The following is an 18822-nucleotide window of genomic DNA, read 5'->3' on the forward strand; positions in this document are numbered from 1 at the left end:
GCCTGACATCTGGGGTCACTTTTTCTCTAAACTCTAGGGCTCAGCCACCTCCAGTAGAGGTAGCTGAGACATATAAAATTTAACAGAATGTTTGACAAATCATTTCAGGGATAGGCAGAATATCTGGAATTCAGCATTCACCAAGATGGAGGCACTTTGAAGAGGGACACCAAAAGGATATACCTTATCCTAGGAGAAAGATTAAAAAGTAGACCAGGTACGTGGATGTGACTCAAGTGATAAGGCCTCCACCTACCATATGGGAGTACCCAGGTTCAATCCCTGGGACCTCCTGGTGAAAAAAAAGAAGAGAAAGCATGCCTGCATAGTGAGCCAGTGCCCACGTGGTGAGCCGATTGCCCAGACGAGTGCCCACATGGTGAGCCAAGTGCCCACATGAGTGCCCACGGGGTGAGCCAGTGCCCGCACAAGTGAGTCCTACAGCAAGATGATGATGCAACAAAAGAGAGACAAAGGGGAGAGTGAAGGTGAAACACAGCAGGGACCAGAAACTGAGGTGGCACAATGACAGGGGACCTCTCTCCACATCAGAGGTCTCCAGGATTGAATTCCTCTGAATCCTAGAAGAGAAAGATGAGAAGAGAAGCAAAAAAAAAAAAAAAAAAGAAATAGATACAGAAGATAATACAGTGAATGGATACAGACAGCAAAAACAGCAGGGCGGGGGCAGGGAAAAAATAAAAAAATGTTTTAAAAAAAAGTAGACCAGTCGACTCAGGGCCCACCTTGGCTGTCTCCACTGCCAAGGAATGATTTGGGCAGCAGCAGGTGGCCTGGCTAGCCACCCTGAGTCACTTTTGCAGCCATCAAAAGGAGGGACAATTCCTGGCCCATGTCTTTCCTTCTCACTCTCTCCCAGAGGGTCAAGAGGGAGCCATCCCTGATGTCAGAAATACACTTCTGGGAAATGGCCTCTAAATCTAGGCTGAATTTTTTATCTTCCTCTGTGGCTCAGCAATCAGATTTTTTAATATGTTCTCTGCTATTTAATATTTTGTAAAAGAAAAAGTGATACCCAGCCTAATATTCTTCACAATGATCCTCATGCTAGACATTCAGATGATAATGGACAGAGTCACCTGGAAGGACTGGTGAACTTCATTGCAGATGCCAACCAACATAAAGATGAGGACACAGACATGACTGAGAAACTCTATCAGAAGGTTAAAATTCTTTGTTGGGTTATGTCAAGACCTCAAATTCTAGAAAAAAGGCCAAACACATCAAAGTTACATGACCCCAGTGTTACGAAGTTTTGTTTATGAGCTCAGAAGAAAATTAAGACTTCCCTACTGTGGGATTAAGAACCAAAGGCAGAGATCAACTATACTGGAAAACAATTAAAGCTTTTCAGTTTGTTTATGACTATTATTTAAAAGATCCTGATTGGTTCTGAAAGCAGATGATGATACATATGTCAAACTAGACAATTTAAGATGACTTATTTCAAAATTTGATCCTGAAAAACCCATTTACTTTGGGAGAAGATTTAAGCCTGATGTAAAGCAGGGCTGCATGAGTGGAGGAGAGGGATATATATTGAACAAGGAAGACTTGCAGAGATTCGTTGATGCATTTAAAATGGACAAATGACACATTCGTTCCTCCACTGAAAACTCAGCACTGGGGAGATGCATGGAAATTATAAATGTGGAGGCGAGAGATTCCAGAGTTACGACTGGAAAGGAAACTGTTCATCTCTTTGTACCCAAACACCACTTAATCAAAGGTCATCTACCCAAAACGTTTTGGTACTTCAATTATAACTAGTATTCTCCAGTAGAGGGTCCCAGATGCTGTTCTGATCTTGCAATTTCTACTCATTATGTTGATCCTTTAACTAATTATGAGTTAGAATACTTTGTTTATCATCTTCCCCCATATGGTTATTTGTACAGATATCAACCTGCTTTACCTGAGAACATACTAATAGAAATAATTGAAACATACAAAAATGATGATCCAAAGGTAAAATTAGAAAACCCTTGAAGGAAAAACATGAGTGAACAGAGGTAAAATGTCTGACATTGCACTGAAGGACTTCCGCATTTCTGATCTAGAACACTGGAATTCCAGTGAGGAATTCTTTCTAAATGAACATTCCATATTAGAAATCTTTCATATGAATAACTGTAAAATGAAACTTTAAATAAGCTGTGAATTCTGTTAAAATGTGCTTTTGCTCAATAATATGTATATATATGAAGAATTTGTATTTTTTAAATAGTGGCCAGATAGAGGGACTAGAAAAGAGATTTTGTTGCCTGTCCCTGACCACGTGTGTTATTGTCCCTGAGAAACTACAACAGTAATGTGCTAAACTACACAGCACCATGTTAGTAACATACACACAGTGCTAAAAAGGCTTAAGCTACCCATCCCTGATTAAATTAAGAGGATCTTATGTTTCTCAGGCCCTTAACATCCATTTAAAAAGTATATCAAATAATTTCTAGAGAAAAATATAACTTTATATTAAATCTCAAATCATCTCCAATTTTTTCTCATATGTAATTCCTGTTACTCAATCAAAAATAAACTGGCATATAGTAGAACTCAGATAATAGAATTATCAGGTGCAGACCTTAAAATAACTATACCTAATATATACAAAAAATTAAAAGCCAAGGTGGAAAATTCTCATAATCAACTGGAAACCATAAAAAAGAAAGAAATGAAAATTGCAAAACTGAAAACACAGTAACTGAAAACAAAACTCAATGGATGGTTTAAAAACAGATTAAACACAACTGGAAGGATAATTAGTGAAACAGATGATAGGTCAGAAGAATATGTTCATAACAAAGCACTGAAAGATGAAAGGATGAAAAATACAGAAAAGAGCATAAGAGATAAATCAAGATGCTGCATATGAAGAAAATGTCTAAAATACATTAGGTAGAGTCATAGAAAAAGAGAGAATGGATGAGGAGCAAATTTAAGAGCATTTTCCAAAACTATTGAAAATCATAGAGGCTCAAATTCAAGAAGGACTTACTATGAACTTCAAGCAGGATTAAAAAAGAAGTAAAAGAGATCAAGAGATCTTTAAATTTTAAAAAAAATGAGAAATTAGAGAAGCAATAATAGAACTGACATCTGACTTTCCAACACAGACAACAAAAGCCTGACAAAGATGCAATATCTTGAAAGTACTAAGAAAATAACTGCCATTCTAAAATTCTATACCTAGCTAAAATGTCCTTCAAAAATGTCAGAGAAATCTAGATTTTTTTTCACATGAACAAAACTGAGATAATTTGTAAACAGACCTGAACTATAGGAAATGTCATAGGGCATTCTATAGGCAGAAAGAAAATGACCTCAGATGGAAACTCAGAGATAAAGGAAGAGATTAAAAACAAAGAATAAATATGTAGGTAAGATAAATGAATGCTGACTATATGTTTTAGTGTGCTAAAGGCTGCCAAGGCAATATACCAGAAAGGGGTTGGCTTTTACAATGGGTATTTATTCATTTAAAAGTTTACAGTTTCAAGACCTAGAAAAATGTTCAAGTGAAGGCATAAGGCAAATCACTCTTCCTGAAAGACACAGCTCATGGCAATCCTGGACTCCTGTCATATGGCAGGGCACAATGGTGGTGCCTGCCATTCTCTGCCTTCTCTTCCAGGCTCCATGGCTTTCAGCTTCTGGATCTTATGGGGTTCTCTCTGTTCCTGCGGTTTTTCTCTCTGTCTCTGTAGTTTTCTCTCTCCTGGGTTTCATTGATTTCAGCTCTGGCTTCTAGTATTTTCTGTCCCAGCTTCTGGGGATTTCTATCTGTTTCTGTGGCTATTTTCTCCCCATATTCATTCCATTTATAAAGGACTCCAGTAAGAGAATTCTGACCCACCCTGAGAAAGGCCTTACTGGAGTAATTTAATCAAAAGGCCCTTAAATGAACTAATCTAATCAAAGGGTCCCACCTACAATAGGTCCCACCTACTGCAATGGATTAGCTCTAAGGACATGATTTTTTCTGGGTCCATAAAAGCTTTAAACTGCCACACTACATAAAATAATAATAATATTTATCTTATAGGATTTAAAATATACATAAAATTAAATTTTATGGTAATAGTAGCATATAATCTGGAATGGGGTGGATACAAGGTTGTCTAGAGTCTTTGATTTATCTGGTAAGTGTTCATTTGTTTTACACATGTTATGTCAAGATGTATATGTAATTGTTTGAGTAACAATTGAGTATTTTTTTTAATCACAAAAAAATAACAAGTTAATATATAGAGAAAATGAAATAATAAATATTAAATCTAAAAGAAAATAGAAAAGGAGACAATAGCAAGAGAATAGATTTAAACCCAAATATATCCATGAATACATTAAAAGGTAAATGGGCAAAATGCTCCAATTAAAAGAGATTATTGAACTGGATAAAAAATGAAAATTCCAATAATTTATGCTGCTTATACTCATTGAATATAATCAGACAAAAGGGTTGAAAAGGAAAGATGGAAAATTTTATACTATGCAAGTGCTAACCAAAATAAAGCAGGTGTAACTAAACTGATATCAGAGTAGAATTTAAAATAAAAAATGATAATTGAGATCAAGACAGACAGTTTTCAATGATAATAAAATTCAACTGAAACATTCTAAATTTATAGGTATTAATGTAGCTGGGTTAGGTACAAAGTGATGAGAAAAGAACATCACTGGCTTCAAATGGATCATCTTAAATGAAACGAAGAAAGGAAAGAAAAATATATAGGGAGATGAGATGAGTTAGGGAGATGGAGAGGAAAGAGATAGAGAAACTAAAAGGAGAGCTAGGTATGAAGAAAAAATCTAGGAAAAATGAAATAGAAGAAAGAGAAAAGAGAAGAAAAAAAGGAGAGCAGGGAAGTAGATTTGTCTCAACTGATGGAGCATCCACCTACCAGATGGGAGGTCCAGGGTTCAAACCCAAGGCCTCCTGACCCATGTGGTGGGCTGACCCACGCACAGTACTGATGTGTGCAAGGAATGCCATGCCACACAGGGGTGTCCCCCACGTAGGGGAGCCCCACAAACAGGGAGTGCACCCCGCAAGGAGAACTACCCCATGAGAAAAAAGCACAGCCCCCCCAGGAGTGGCACCGCACACATGGAGAGCTGAGACAGCAAGATGGCACAAGGGGAAGATTTTTGGTTCCGCCGAGAATGCACGAGAACACAGAAAAACACACAGAGAATGGACATAGAGAGCAGAAAATGGAGGGGGGGATAGAAATAAATAAAATAAATCTTTAAAAATAAAAAATTTAAAAAAAGAGAGCAAATAACTGGAAGTAAAATTAAAATGGGTTGAGAAGAAAAGTATAGATTCATAGAGATTCTATAAACTCATCTGCTTCAAGGAAATTCAGTTCTGTACTGCCTGGGATCAGTTCAGCCTACAGCACAAAGGGTGACATCTGCTATTATGCTGGCTTTGCTGAGCATTAAGTTCAGTAATAAAAAGAGGTGTTGACACCACCATTCTGACCTTGGAACTTGCAAACAAATATGATGTTCTCCACTTTAGAGAGCAAAAGCAATCAAGCATTTCCCTTGTACCAGGAAAAGTCAAGTAATCAAAGGTAACCCAGCCATGCCCCACCACAGCCAGACTCCTAAGAGTCCAATCCTGCTTGGGTCCTGCCAAAGATAACACCAGGGAACCTGAAAGTCAAGATGGAACTCAACTAAACCCTGGAATCAATTTTCCAAGCATTTCTCCAGATGGGAGCTAATGTCTGAGCAAATATGACAAGGTAGGATTGTTTGGTAGTAAGGTGGGATAGCAGTGGGACCTAAGGTGGAAGAGAGCAGAAACAAAAGCCACACTAACACTACCTGGTAAGAGAAACTGAGCCAATGGCCTGCTGACTAGCATTAGACGGTTGAGTCACACGGGCAAGTTAGGAAGGGGTAACTTACAGCACACACTCTGCAGCTTATAGCACATGTCCAAATGCTGTGTTATCAGAAGGCAGCCAGCAAAGAATGCAGTGGCAAGAGGGGCACCACCACCACCCACCCACCTAGTTTTCAGGTTATCTCACTGCTGGTTAATATGCCCCGCAAAGCCAAAAGCCAATCACCATCAGACAGCAACCTGCACATCCCTAAACCCATACACCCCTAAACTCCCACACCCCTAAGCACTTGCTTATCTGTGCAAACAGCAGATCCTAGGGAAGAACTCCACATTTCTCTCCCTTGAGAATGCCCACCCTCAACCCTAAAAGTGTACTTTCATTCTCTTGCTTTGGCCACCAGTAAATCCTCTGATTAATTTGTAACTCATCCTTGAATTCTTTCTTGTGACAAAGTCAAGAACCTAGTCACCCACTCTGATAATGTATTTATGGTGAGTCAGCCAGGAGAAAACCATCTCTGGTAACTCCCTCCTCCAACCAACAAGACTGGTGACTTTTTGGCTTCTAATTGAAGTCAACCTATGTGTGTATTGGGGAGAGGATGCGGGCATATGTGTCTGTCCGTATATACGTCTGTCTCCATTTCCATATGGGTCTCCAGCCCTGCTCCCAAAAGACATAATCTTGGTTCACCTAGAGTCCTCTGGCTCCCTCTTTGGAGGTAGTAGGGGCTAGCCCCCACACCACGTAGACCAAGGGGACTCTAGACAGCAGGTGACATTGCTCTTGGAACCTGACTGGGGTCATTCCTCAAGTCGCATAGGAGTCCAACAGGAGCATGGGAGTCCAGGAGATCTGTCTCTTCCTAAATCACTCTCTAATTCTGTTCACCCACTCTCCCAAGTGGTCATGACATCAATCTTAGGCTATTTCCTTAACTATTTTTCCAAAGTTGGGCCCCATTTTTCTAAGTAAAACGTATGTCCTAATTATCTTAAGGATCTAGTGCAATGTGGAAAAGGGTCTGTGGGAAAGTTGTGATCATTTATAGGCCAGGTTCCTGACCTGTAATCTCTAGCCATTTAGACAATGATCAACCCTTTCCCCCTTGAGAGAGCAGATTTAAAACCTGATGGGGGAGCCCACCCTCCTTTTAGGGAGAGGTCTCAGCTTGGGTGCTTAGGTCTAGCAGACAGTGCCAGACATCCACCAAGTGTCAGCACAACAGCAGCAAATATTTATCTGCTGCCCTCTATCCACAATCAGTTCTTAGCCCTGTTTTTGTTAAGCATAAAAATCTCCAGGTTTTTATTTTGTTTTTGCTTTTTCTGGAGAGTGGGGAGTCATTGCCAATTAAATAAAGAACTTTAAATAACAAGCTTGAGAATACTGGTGTCTAGGTTCTACAGACATAAGATCTCTGTTTAGCCCATTGATGTGGTATTTGTAAAAATTAGGGGATCTTGGAGGAGTCATTTATTCAACTAATAATGGTGAACAAAGAAGACATGTTCCCTACTCTAAAAGAACCAACATTCTAGTGGGGGAACAGACAATAAACAAATACATAAAAAGTTTTAAAATTACAACTTGTGATGAGAGATGAGATGGAGAATAACAGGAGGGAGCCAGCTTCAGAGAGGGTAGTCAGGGAAGGTCTCTCTGAGGAGGTGACATCTTGATAAGGAGTAAAGGATGAGAAGGAGCCAGACATGTAGGCGCCAAATAAAGATTCTAGGAAGAAGGGAGAGCGTAAGGAAGGCCTGAGGTAGGAAGAGGCTTCCTGGTGTATTTAAGTAACTAAGCAAGGTCCAGGACTGGGGTATGGTGCTGAGGGGCAGTAGGAGGGACAGAAGTAGGTTCAATAGGAGGGAGGGTTAGGGTAGAGATCACCCACAATCTGGAGGACATGGTCAAGTGTCTAGGCTTTATCTTGCCAGCTGTGGAAAGCTTCCAGAAGGTTTTAAGTAGAGGAATGACTTGATCCATTAAGCAACTACAAAAGTCACAGCCCTCAAGGGCAGCTGCAGAAGGAAAAAAGAATGTGAGATCCAAAGAACTTCCCGGTTAAGAGTCCCTGGCACCAGAACCAGCTGCTAAGCAAGGTCCCAGAGCCTCCCTGCCCCGGGGCTCTGAAAGCCCAGCCTTCACCTGTCTGAAATGGCCTAAGAGGGCACACATGTTCCCGAGGAAGGGCAGGGCCTGGACGACGTGACTCAGACTACTGTGGTTCTAATTACCTTGCTGAGGTAGGAGGCCTAGTGTTGCAACAGTATTTCTAAACATTGATTCTGTTCAAAGGTGGGCAGCTAGTCTTCTCCAATAAATTACTAGAGTTGAGCCAGGAAAACTATGGGTCTCAACTCACCAAACTCAATGCCAAGCTTGAGTAGAGAGACTGTCTGTTGAGATTTTGAACCAAAATTTCTCTGGATAGTTACTCATCTGCATCAGAATCACTTAAAGGGCTTGTTGAAAATGCTGGTTTCTTGTATCATCTACTCAAGACCTGCTGAATCAGAATGTGGCCTTGTGTTTGCAAGGGCCTTCTACAGCAAGTGCATCTTTGCCTGTCTAATCATTAGCACAAAATAATGTAAGGATAGAAGAACACTGTTGATTGTGTGCTGATTGTGTGTGAGTTTTCTAAATCTCCACCAACCGGAACCCTGTGTATCTCTCTTATTTTAATGATTCTCAATTATAATTTATTGAACTATGAATGCTTGATCTAGATATACAATTTAATCTATTTCATTTAAAATGTAAGTTGCTTTAATATATTTTTGTTGTTTTCTAATGACTTTATTGAGGAATAACTTACTAAAAATTATTTTGCATTTTCTGTAATTTTTATAGCTGGACTCAAACAGTATGTAATTTTATTTGTCTAGCATCTTTCACTCAACAATTATTTTGAGATTCACCCATGTTTAAAAAGAGAGAGAGAGTCACCCATGTTGTTTTATATGTCAATAGTTTATTGCTGATAATGTTTCATTGCATGGATATGCCATAATTTATTTATCCATTCATCTGTTGATGTGCATTTGGGTTGTTTAGAGTTTTTGGTGATAACAAATACAGCTGCTATGAACATTCTTAGAGATGTCTCTACCTGGACCCATGGTTTCATTTCTCTTGGGTAAATACCTGGAGGTGGAATGAATGGATCATATGGTAGATATATGTTTAACTTTTTAAGAAACTGCCAAACCATTTTCTAAAATATAACATTATTTTACATTCCCACAGGCAGTATATGCAAGAGTTCCAGCCGTTCCTTGCCAGTGCTTGGTATGGTTAATAATTTTTATTTTAGACATTTTAATAGATGTGTGGTGGAATCTCTTTCTGGTTTTAATTTGCATTTCTCTCAGGACTAATGATGTTGAGCATCTTTTCATGGGCTAATTTGCCATCAATATATCTTTTTGGTGAAGTGTCTATTTAAATCTTTTACCCATTTGGGAGGGCTGGAATTTTCTTATAATTGAGTTTTCAGAGTTCTTTATATATTTTTCAGAATACAAGTCCTGTATAGATTTTTTCCCAGTCTGTGGCTTTTCTCTTCATTCTCTTAATAGTGGCTTTTGAAGAGCGGAAGTTCTTAATTTTTATTAAATCCAATATATTATCTTTTTCTTTTATGAATCATGCTTTTGGTGTCATATCTAAGAAATCTTTGCTTAACCTAAGGTCAAAAGATGTTCTCCTAGGTTTTCTTCTAGGTTTTCTTTTTAGGTTTTACACTTGGGTCTATGACCCATTTGAGTTCAATTTTGTATATGATGCAAAGTGTCCACTGAAATTTCTTTTATATGGATCTACAATTGTCTCAGCACCATTTGTTTGAAAAGAATATTATTTCAACATGGCATTGCCTTTGAATCTTTGTCAAAAATTAATATATGTGTGTGTGTCTGTTTCTAGACTCTCTATTCTGTTCCCTTGACCTACTTATTTATCTTTATGCCAATACCACACTGTCTTGATTACTGTACCTTTATAGTACATCCCCCAACATTATTCTTCTTTTTCAGTTTTGACCATTCTAGGTCATTTGCATTTCCATATGAACTTTAGAATCAGCTTGCAAATTCTACAAAAAAAAAAGCCTGTTGAAATTTTTATTCGATTTATAGATCTTTTTGGAGAGAATCTTAACCATATGAAAACTTCTGATCCATTAACACAGTTAATATCTAATTATTTATATCTTTCTTAATTGCTTTTTAATTTCTCTCAGCAACATTTAATAGTTCAGAATATAGATCTTGCACAGCTTTTATATATTTGTTTCTATTTCATATTTTTGATGATATTGTAAATGGTGTTTTTTATGTCAAATTCTGATTGTTCATTTCTAGTATATTGAAATGAAATTGAATTTTGTGTATTGATATTTTAGTTTGCAACTTTGTTAAATTCACTTATGAATTCTAGTAGCTTTTTTGTACATTTCACAGGATTTTCTGCATAGACAAGCATACCATCTGCAAAGACAGTTTTTATTTCTTTCTTTCTTATCTGGAGGCCATATTTCCTTTTCTTGTCCTATTGTACCATCTACACCCTCCAGTAAAATGTAATGAAGTGATAAGAAGAAAACGTACTTGTCTTGTTCTTGATCTTAAGGGAAAAGCATTCAGTTCTTTCATCATTAAGTATGATGTTAGCTGTAGGTTTTTGGTAGATGTCCTTTATCTTTAAGAAGTTCACTTGCTGAGAGCTTATATCCAGAATGCAGTTGAATTTTGTCAAATACTTTTTCTGTATCTATTGAGATGATAATACCATTTTTTAAATTTAAATCTCTTAGTTCTTAAATGAGTGAATAGTATTTTATTTTTGAATGTTAAGCCAATATCGCAGTCCTAGGATAAACACCACTTTAGTCATGATGTGCTATCCTTTTCATAATTTATTGGGTTTGATTTGTTAATTTTTTTATTAAGAAGTTTGCCTTATAATCATGATGAATACTGGCTTGTAGCTTGATTTTCTTATAATGTCTTTATCTGGTTTTGATATCAAGGTAATGCTATCTCATAGATGAGTTAAAAAATATTTTTCCTCTTCAATTTTCTGGAAAAGTCTGCATAGAATTGGTATTATTTCTTCCTTAAATGTTTGGTAGAATTTCCCCATGAAGTCCTCTGGGCCCAGCATTTTCTCTGTAGAAAGGCTTTTATTTACAAATTGAATTTCTTTTATATGAGGCTATTCAGGTTACCTATTTCTTCTTGATGGGTTTGGATAGTTTGTATCTTTTAAGGAACTTGCACATTTCATATGAATTGTAGAACTCATTGGCATAAAGTTCTTCTTTATTATCTTTTTAATATTTGTAGATCCATAGTGATATTACCTCTCCTTCCTGATAATGGTTACCTGTGTCTTCTCTCACTTTTTCCTGTTGAGTCTGGCTGGAGGTTTATCAATTTCATTGATTTTCTCAAAGAATTAGCTTTTGGTTTCATTGATTTTCCTCTATTGTTTTCTGTTATCTTTTAAATTGATTTCCACTGTTGTTTACTATTCCTTTCTTCCCCTTACTTTAGCTTTCATTTATTCTTCTCTTTTTAATTTCTTAAGGGGAAAGCTGAAGTCATTGGTGCATAAACATCATTTTTTCCCTAATATAGGCATTTTAATTGCTATAAATTTCCCTCTAAATACTATAGTTGCTTCCCACACATTTTGATATGCTGTATTTTCATTTTTGCTCAATTCAAAATATTTTCTAATTTCCCTTTTGACTATTTCTTTGACTTATGGGTTCGTTTTAAGTACATCTTTAATTTCCAAGTATTTGAGGATTTTCCAAATACCTTCCCCTTATTAACTTATAATTTACTTCCTTTGTGGTCAAAGAATATATTCTGTATCACTTGAATATTCTGTATGACTTGACTCCTATTAAATGTGCTGATCTTTTGGGGTGGGGGTTAGGGATGGGGAGGTTTGTTTTCCTCTCTGTGTTTTATTTTGGACAGTTTTTATTGCTATGTCTTAGTTCACTGATATTTTCTTCTGCAACATCTAACCTGCTATTATTCCATCCAGTATATTTTTTCATGTCAGCCACTGTAGTTTTTATATCTTCCATAACTCTACTTAACATAGTCAATCCTTCCACTAGTTTCTTCAACTTATGAAATTAAAGTATTTATAATAACTGCATTAATGTTCTTATCTATTGATTCTGTTACCTGTGGAATTTCTTAGTTTCTATTGATAGATTTTTCTCTTCATTATGAGTCATATTTTCCTGCTTCTTTGCATGATGCATAATTTTTCACTGGATTCCAAATATTAATTTTACCTTACTGGGTACTATATATTCTTGTATTTCTATAAATACGTTTGAGTTTTCATCTGTGACAGTTAAGTTGCTTGGATACAGTTTGATCTTTTCAGGTCTTTCTTCTAAGCTTTGTTAGGTGGGATCAACACTTAATCTAGGGTTAATTTTTCCCACTACTGAGACAAAACCCTCCTGAATGTTCTACTCAATGCCCTATGAATTGTGAGGTTTTCCATTCCTGGTAATGGGGACAGAAACTATTCTCCCTATCCTTTAAGATTATTGTTTCTCTAGCCTTGGGCAGTTTCCTCACAAGGATGTAGTAATTATTACTCAAATGAAGATTGGTGTGGGACCCTCTACAGATCTCTGGAGTGCTTTCTCTGTGCAGCTCTCTTGTCTCAGTTACTCCACCCTATGAGCTCTATTCACCTTGCCTCCCTAGACTCTCAGCTCTGTCTTCCAAACTCAGGACCACTGCTGGGTACCCCTGGGTTTCCCTCCCTATGCCATGGCCTGGAAACGCTCTCAAAGAAATAGGCTGGGCAATCATAGAGCTCACCTCAATTGTTTCCTAATTTTCAGGGGTCACTGTCCTATGTCACCTAATGTTTAGTGTCTTAGAAGCCATTATTTCATATATTTTGTTCAGTTTTGTAGATGTTTTGGGTGGGAGGGTGAGAGTTTCGGCATAGAGTTTATCCCTGTTGCTCTATCTTGGATGGAAGAAGCAGCCCTGAAGATATCTTTATATCTCTACATCTATTTATGTAACTGACTCTCACAAGACCATACCTTCTTTGAAGTTGAGGAGTGCACTTTACTCAATGTTATAAAAGACATTCGGTTAGTGCCAGTTGAACTGATTTGTTGTAGTAGAATATGTCTCAATAATTCCTATCTACTAACAAGCATGGGAGAGAAAACATCTTTTGCCTACCATAGGGTATAGGTGTCAGTTTTTCTGGGTTCTGATCCTACCTCCATCACTGAAAGACCTATGTAATTTTAAATAAGGTGCAAAAACTCAATTGGCCTGTTCTCTCAATTGCAAAATGGACACATCTGCCTCTGCTAATTTCACAGGGCTGCCGGAATGAAACAATGAGCTGATAAGTACAAAACAACAATTACAGGATAAAATTCAGCCCAACAAAAAAGTTATTAAAGGCAATGGTAAGATTCCCTAAAGGATCATAGGAAATGACCACACTCAGAAATACATTTCTGAAGTCAACATATAATAGTGATAAATATTACATCCCAGGATAGTAGAATACTGGAATTGGAAAAGATCCTTTCCAATTTTACAAGCAGGAAAACAGACCCAGAGAGGTTAAGTGATCTGTGCAAATTCACACAGCCAGTGGCAGAGGTGGAACTTGTTCTTCCTGTCACAACAGGCTTTTCATTCCAAACCATCACTTCCTCATTATTTTCATTGATGGTTTGTTTGTGGTTTTTTTTTCACTTTTCTTTGGTATTCTAGTGATTTCGTAATCTGAGTGTGGCGCATTTCCATGGATGGAGTGGGCAATGCCATAAAATTTTTTCATTGTGAAATTCAAAGGTCACTTGCATACAGTCATGGAAGGCAATGGGAAGAATGATTTACAGATGCAAGAAATATTTGGCAGCAAGGGATTCCTCTGGCAGTTAATAGTATTAATTATATGCTATAGGCTGGTTGGAAGCTGTCGCACTCTGGGGAAGAAAACCCAAATGTGTGGCTGCACATTTCACTGTTTAACCAATGCTCATCAAAATCAAAGCAAACATCAGTATGTCTCAGGGCTGACCCCTGACCAATGGAAACCAAGACTTGACAGATCAAGATAATGCAGGGCAAAAACTGGAGAGAGAAGAGTCCAGAAGGGATGGATGTTGAGCAAAATCTACTGAGCTCCCCCTATTGGACAGGCCCAGAAGACAGGGCTCACAAAAAAGGAAAAATTAAAAAACGCTCTCCTCCAAACAGAACACAAGGTAGCCCAAGTCCAAGGGGCCATTTTGGAGCTGAGGTCAAGAGGAAGATGAGACTGGCAGCAGGTTTGAAAGTATCAGGTACTTACCTTTTACTTGAATTTGGGGGTTTTTTTTGTTGTTGTTGTTCTTGTTGATTTGTTTTGTTTTAGTTTCACCCTGAGCTCCAAAGCTGCAACATGGTTGAGAATTCTCCCTTTAAAATTTCCCAGAAGACCTCAATCAAGTCCAGGGAATCCTTTTGATGCTCTGGCTTTGTGTTGATGGTAGACAGTACAGTTGATCCCCGGTCCCTGAAAATTTCTCATAAGCAGACCTCCTGTTAGAGGAGCACAGCATAGGGTTGTGCACAGCCATTCACTCTGTGGTGTTTGAAAATGCCCCATTCCTTAGTTGTTCAGTGCACAACTTCACAAATGTATGTGCCAACCCTGCTCTGCTATTTTAAGACAGGACGTATGGGAGTTATTTGGTGTCACATATAATTTATTAAGGATCCAATAATGACCTAAGACTTACCTATACTGTTCAAGCATCTAAACAAGAGTATTCCTCTTTCCTTTTGCCAGGATTTTGGTTTCAGGTATCTGGTTTGTAAATTAAAAAGAGTAAGAGGTCAGCTAAGCAGAAAAAGATCCATATTCAAAGACAAGTAAAAATTGTTCATTTAAAGACTGAGAAAATGTAACAATGTGTGGCTATCGAGTATAGCTGTATATTTTTGTTTCAGTCAGGATAGGTTAAATTATGGTGCAGTAATAAAAAAGACATTTAAATTCCAATTGCTTAAAAGTACAAAGAGTTATCTCTTATTCAAAGTATATGTCCATGGCAGATGAACTGGAGGTTCTTACCCTCTGAATCAGTCTGATGGAGCAGCCACTATCTGGAACTTTGCCAGCAAATTTGACAGAGGAAAAAGAGAATCGTAGCTTCTCACAATGTCCACCTAGAAGTGATGCCCATTCCCTTTAGTTAACATTTATTGACTAAAGCAAGCACATGACCACATCCGACAGTGATGGGGAAGTGTAATTCTTCCCATAAAGAATGGAATTGGCAATTGGTGAACAGTGATCATTTTGTCACAACATGAAAAGAGAACGGTTTCAGAGGAGTCAATCCAGGAAGTTGGCCTAATAGTTGGGGACAAGAGTGTGTGTGCATCCATGTATTTAAACGGAACTTTTACTCTTTGCCACGTTTAGTTGTTGCTTCAGAGCCTGCCACTATGCTTTGCGGCCTGCCGGAGGAGGCATTTCCTTATCTCACCAGAAAGATGAGTGAGAAAGCTGAAAGGAGAGATGGAATCAGGAGGCAAACGAGTGAAAGGAGAGCACTGCCCCACCCAGGAGAGGCAAATGGAACCAGCCACAATATTTGGAAGGAAGAAACAGGCAATGGTTGAGCTAGAAACGATGGCTCTTGCTGAAGAGAGAGAAAATCTGGACAGGAATAGCAGAGGTTGAAGAAGAGAACCCCGGGAGCTACCAAAAGTACCTCACTGAGGGACGCTGGGGGAGGAGGGAGGATGTCAGAGGGGACAATAAGCTGAAATGGAGGCCTGTCCCCAGACACCAGCTATCAACGCCCGCAGACAGCAGGCTGAGGGCAGAGGCCCCACCCGAAGGCGCTCCCACAGGCTTACCAACAGGCCAGCGCGCTGCTGGCACCCCCGGGGCCGCTCCGCGCCCGCCGCCCTCCCGGGACGGCCGCCATCTTCCTCTCCCTTTTCCATCTTGAATGGCAATTAGGAGAAGGTTAACTGAGTGTCTTTCTCCCAGGAATCCTCTTCCACTTTTCAAAATCACAGCGTTAGCAAAAGAAAATCCCAGCTTAGGCTAACAGGTAGGAGCGTGGTGCGGCCCTGGGAGCTGCTGTTGGAAGTGGGGAGATGGGGGGAATCTTCCCAGCGGGAGGTTAATACTCATCATTCGGAGTTGCAGCTGAGGCCCATTTGAGTGACAGGCAGCCGGGAGCTGAAAGAGCCGCTCCCATCCCAGAACTGCTGGCATGCAGGCTTGAAAGAGATTTATTTCAGGATAATTAGCTGGGAGTATTAAAGGTGGCCAGGAAGATCTGCAATTACTGTTTAGCAAACAGAAAGGAGACACACACATGCAAAAAAAAAAGCCAAAAAATGAAATTAAAAGACCCAAATTTTTCTCTACTTGAAAGTTGCTGAATAACTGGAAAAAAAAGTTCAAAGCAACTTTATTGTATTCAGACACACATGTAAACCTGTCTGAGAAAGAAGGAAGGGAAGTAAAGGAGGGAAAGAACGGAATCTTGGGGGACAAGGCTAATGGCAAAAATACTCTCTCCAAGGCTGGGTATTGGGTGTGCAGACTCTGACAACAGATTGTTCTTCTAGCTAAAGGAAACTTTTTGTACATCTTTTCTTTACTTCCCTTTAGCCACATAAAGGGACCCTTGAACTAGTATACCTTCAGCTGAAAAAATAATAATAATACTGAAGTACAGATATCTGCAACAAGAGTTTCACATAGGAATGAAGGACAGAGAAAGGGAGGAAGAAATGAAGGAGGGTGAGGCCCTGCTCCTTTCGCCTTTGTGCCCTGAAGGAAATTAGCGCCTTCATCTGGGGCCAAAGGAACTAACAGCTCATCTGTCACCTCATGGAGTCAGGGGGCGGACGTGCCTGTTGGAGACAAGGTTGTCCAAAGGAAGATAGGGCATTTTACCACATTTTGTCATGAGGGGACCAAGTGTGGGATTTTCCAAACAGCCCTATCAGTGGGAGCCTTGTTCCTGATTTGGGACAGGCACAGTGGGTGGCGTCCGCCTTCCCATGTCTGGTCCCACGTTGGCCAAAATGGTGAATAGAGCCGCATCCCTTCAGGTGGTTTCACTCTCACGCCCACCAAGCTGAGGCTTAAGCTGTCTTAGAGATGGAATCATTCCTTAGTTTTTTAATGTTCACTCGAAGGTGTTTCCCCAAAGAAAAATTCCTTGGAGAGCGGATGGACCCTTAAGCCTTTATGAGCTAAGTTCTTCACACAGTCTTTCAAAAGGCTTCAGAAGTGAATATCCAGCCCCTGGTAAGGGATCTGGGGAGGAGATACCGGGCGAGTGGAGGGGGGCATGGGAGAAGGAAGGCGCTATCACCTCCCAAGGGCACCTCCTCTGGAATCTGGTCAAGCTCCGATACCATACCACCTAAGGCAGTGAGAGCACAGGTTTACAGAGGAAGATTGAGTATCCTGCCTGGTAGGGTCACACCTTGCTGAAAAGATATACGCAGTTTTTAAAAACATAAAACAGTAGGTTTTATTATATGTGGGGGCAAACATACATAGTAAAAGTACAAAAGCATGCCAAAGAATGAAGCACTCAAGCTTCTCAAGGGGATGGAAGTTGGGGCTTTCACTCTCTCTCTCAAGTCTCTATTCTTTTAAAAAGAGAATAACTGAAGGAAAAAAGAAAAAAAGGAAAGAAGTGCCTGGTTCTTCAGTCTTTAGTTCCTTCATTAGATCACAGGAGCCAGCAAAGAGAACTGTATCTCCTGTCTGGGCTATCATGCTCCCTGTAGGCATGGCCGAAGTCAAAGAAGATGAGATTCAGCTTTCCAGGCAATGGGGGATAATTATCCACTGTTCAAGGATGTCCACTAGAGTACTGTTTACAATAGCAAAAAAAAAGCCAAATAAATAAAGGAAACATTCTAAATTTTTATCAGTAGAAATAGTTTATATGAACTATGGCACATCAATAACATGGAATATTTTACAGAATATTTTTAGAATGTGATAGAATTATGGAAAGATAGCCAAGATGTAGTGGGTGAAAAATGCAAGTCCAGTTTTAAACATTTTAACACACACTCACAAAAAAAGTAACACTTTATTCAGAACTATACATGTAAAGGGAAAATTTTAGGCTGTATATCTGTAGAATAATTTTTTTTTTAAACACAGGACTTTTAATACAGTGAGCCCTAATGTAAACCATGGACTGTAATTAATAGTACAACCATAAAAATGTTCTTTCATGAATTGTAACAAATGTACCGTACTGATGCAAGGTATTGATAATAGGGTTGTATATGGGTACTCTGTAATTTATGTATGACTTTTCTGTAAACCCACAGCTTCCCTAGTAAAAATAAATAAACAATAATAAATAAAGGAACACAAACTAATAGCTCAATAATTTATCCTGCTATGTATGTATGTACAATAGATTAGCTAGCTAGATAGATAAATAGATAGACACGTAGATGTAGAAGTATTTGAGAGAGGTAGAGAAAGAAATAATACAGATAGAAAGGTGGAGATTAGAGGTAGAGGTAGAGGAAGAGGTAAAATGAAAGCAGAGATAGCCATGTATGATCTCTGGAAGGAAACACTCCCACAAGAGTTACTTCGGAGAGAAGTGGAAATATATTTCTTAATTGCTTAAATTATTTTTACAATGAGAATTTACTGATATATTGTTTCTTCCTGGAGGGAAGAAAGGGAAAAGAATGCTTCTTATGCCTTCACACGGCTGGCAAAGGTGCTCTGCTGTCCTCTGCTAAGGCTCTGTGAAAGGGGCTTACGGTTACTGTCACTTGCCAGTTGCCAGGTACGGTGCTAGGCAGATAGAAAAGTGAACAAAACAGAGGAGGCCCTGAACAAG

The 18822-nt window shown here is 38.9% G+C and overlaps 1 pseudogene; it reads left to right on the forward strand.

The window, feature by feature from the left end:
- The first annotated feature begins 928 nt into the window (after positions 1-928).
- On the forward strand, positions 929-2010 carry LOC101432350 (glycoprotein-N-acetylgalactosamine 3-beta-galactosyltransferase 1 pseudogene; annotated as a pseudogene).
- Positions 2011-18822: the final 16812 nt, after the last annotated feature.

The sequence above is a fragment of the Dasypus novemcinctus genome, chromosome 17 (genome assembly GCF_030445035.2).
Source record: "Dasypus novemcinctus isolate mDasNov1 chromosome 17, mDasNov1.1.hap2, whole genome shotgun sequence".
Classification (NCBI taxonomy): Eukaryota; Metazoa; Chordata; class Mammalia; order Cingulata; family Dasypodidae; genus Dasypus; species Dasypus novemcinctus.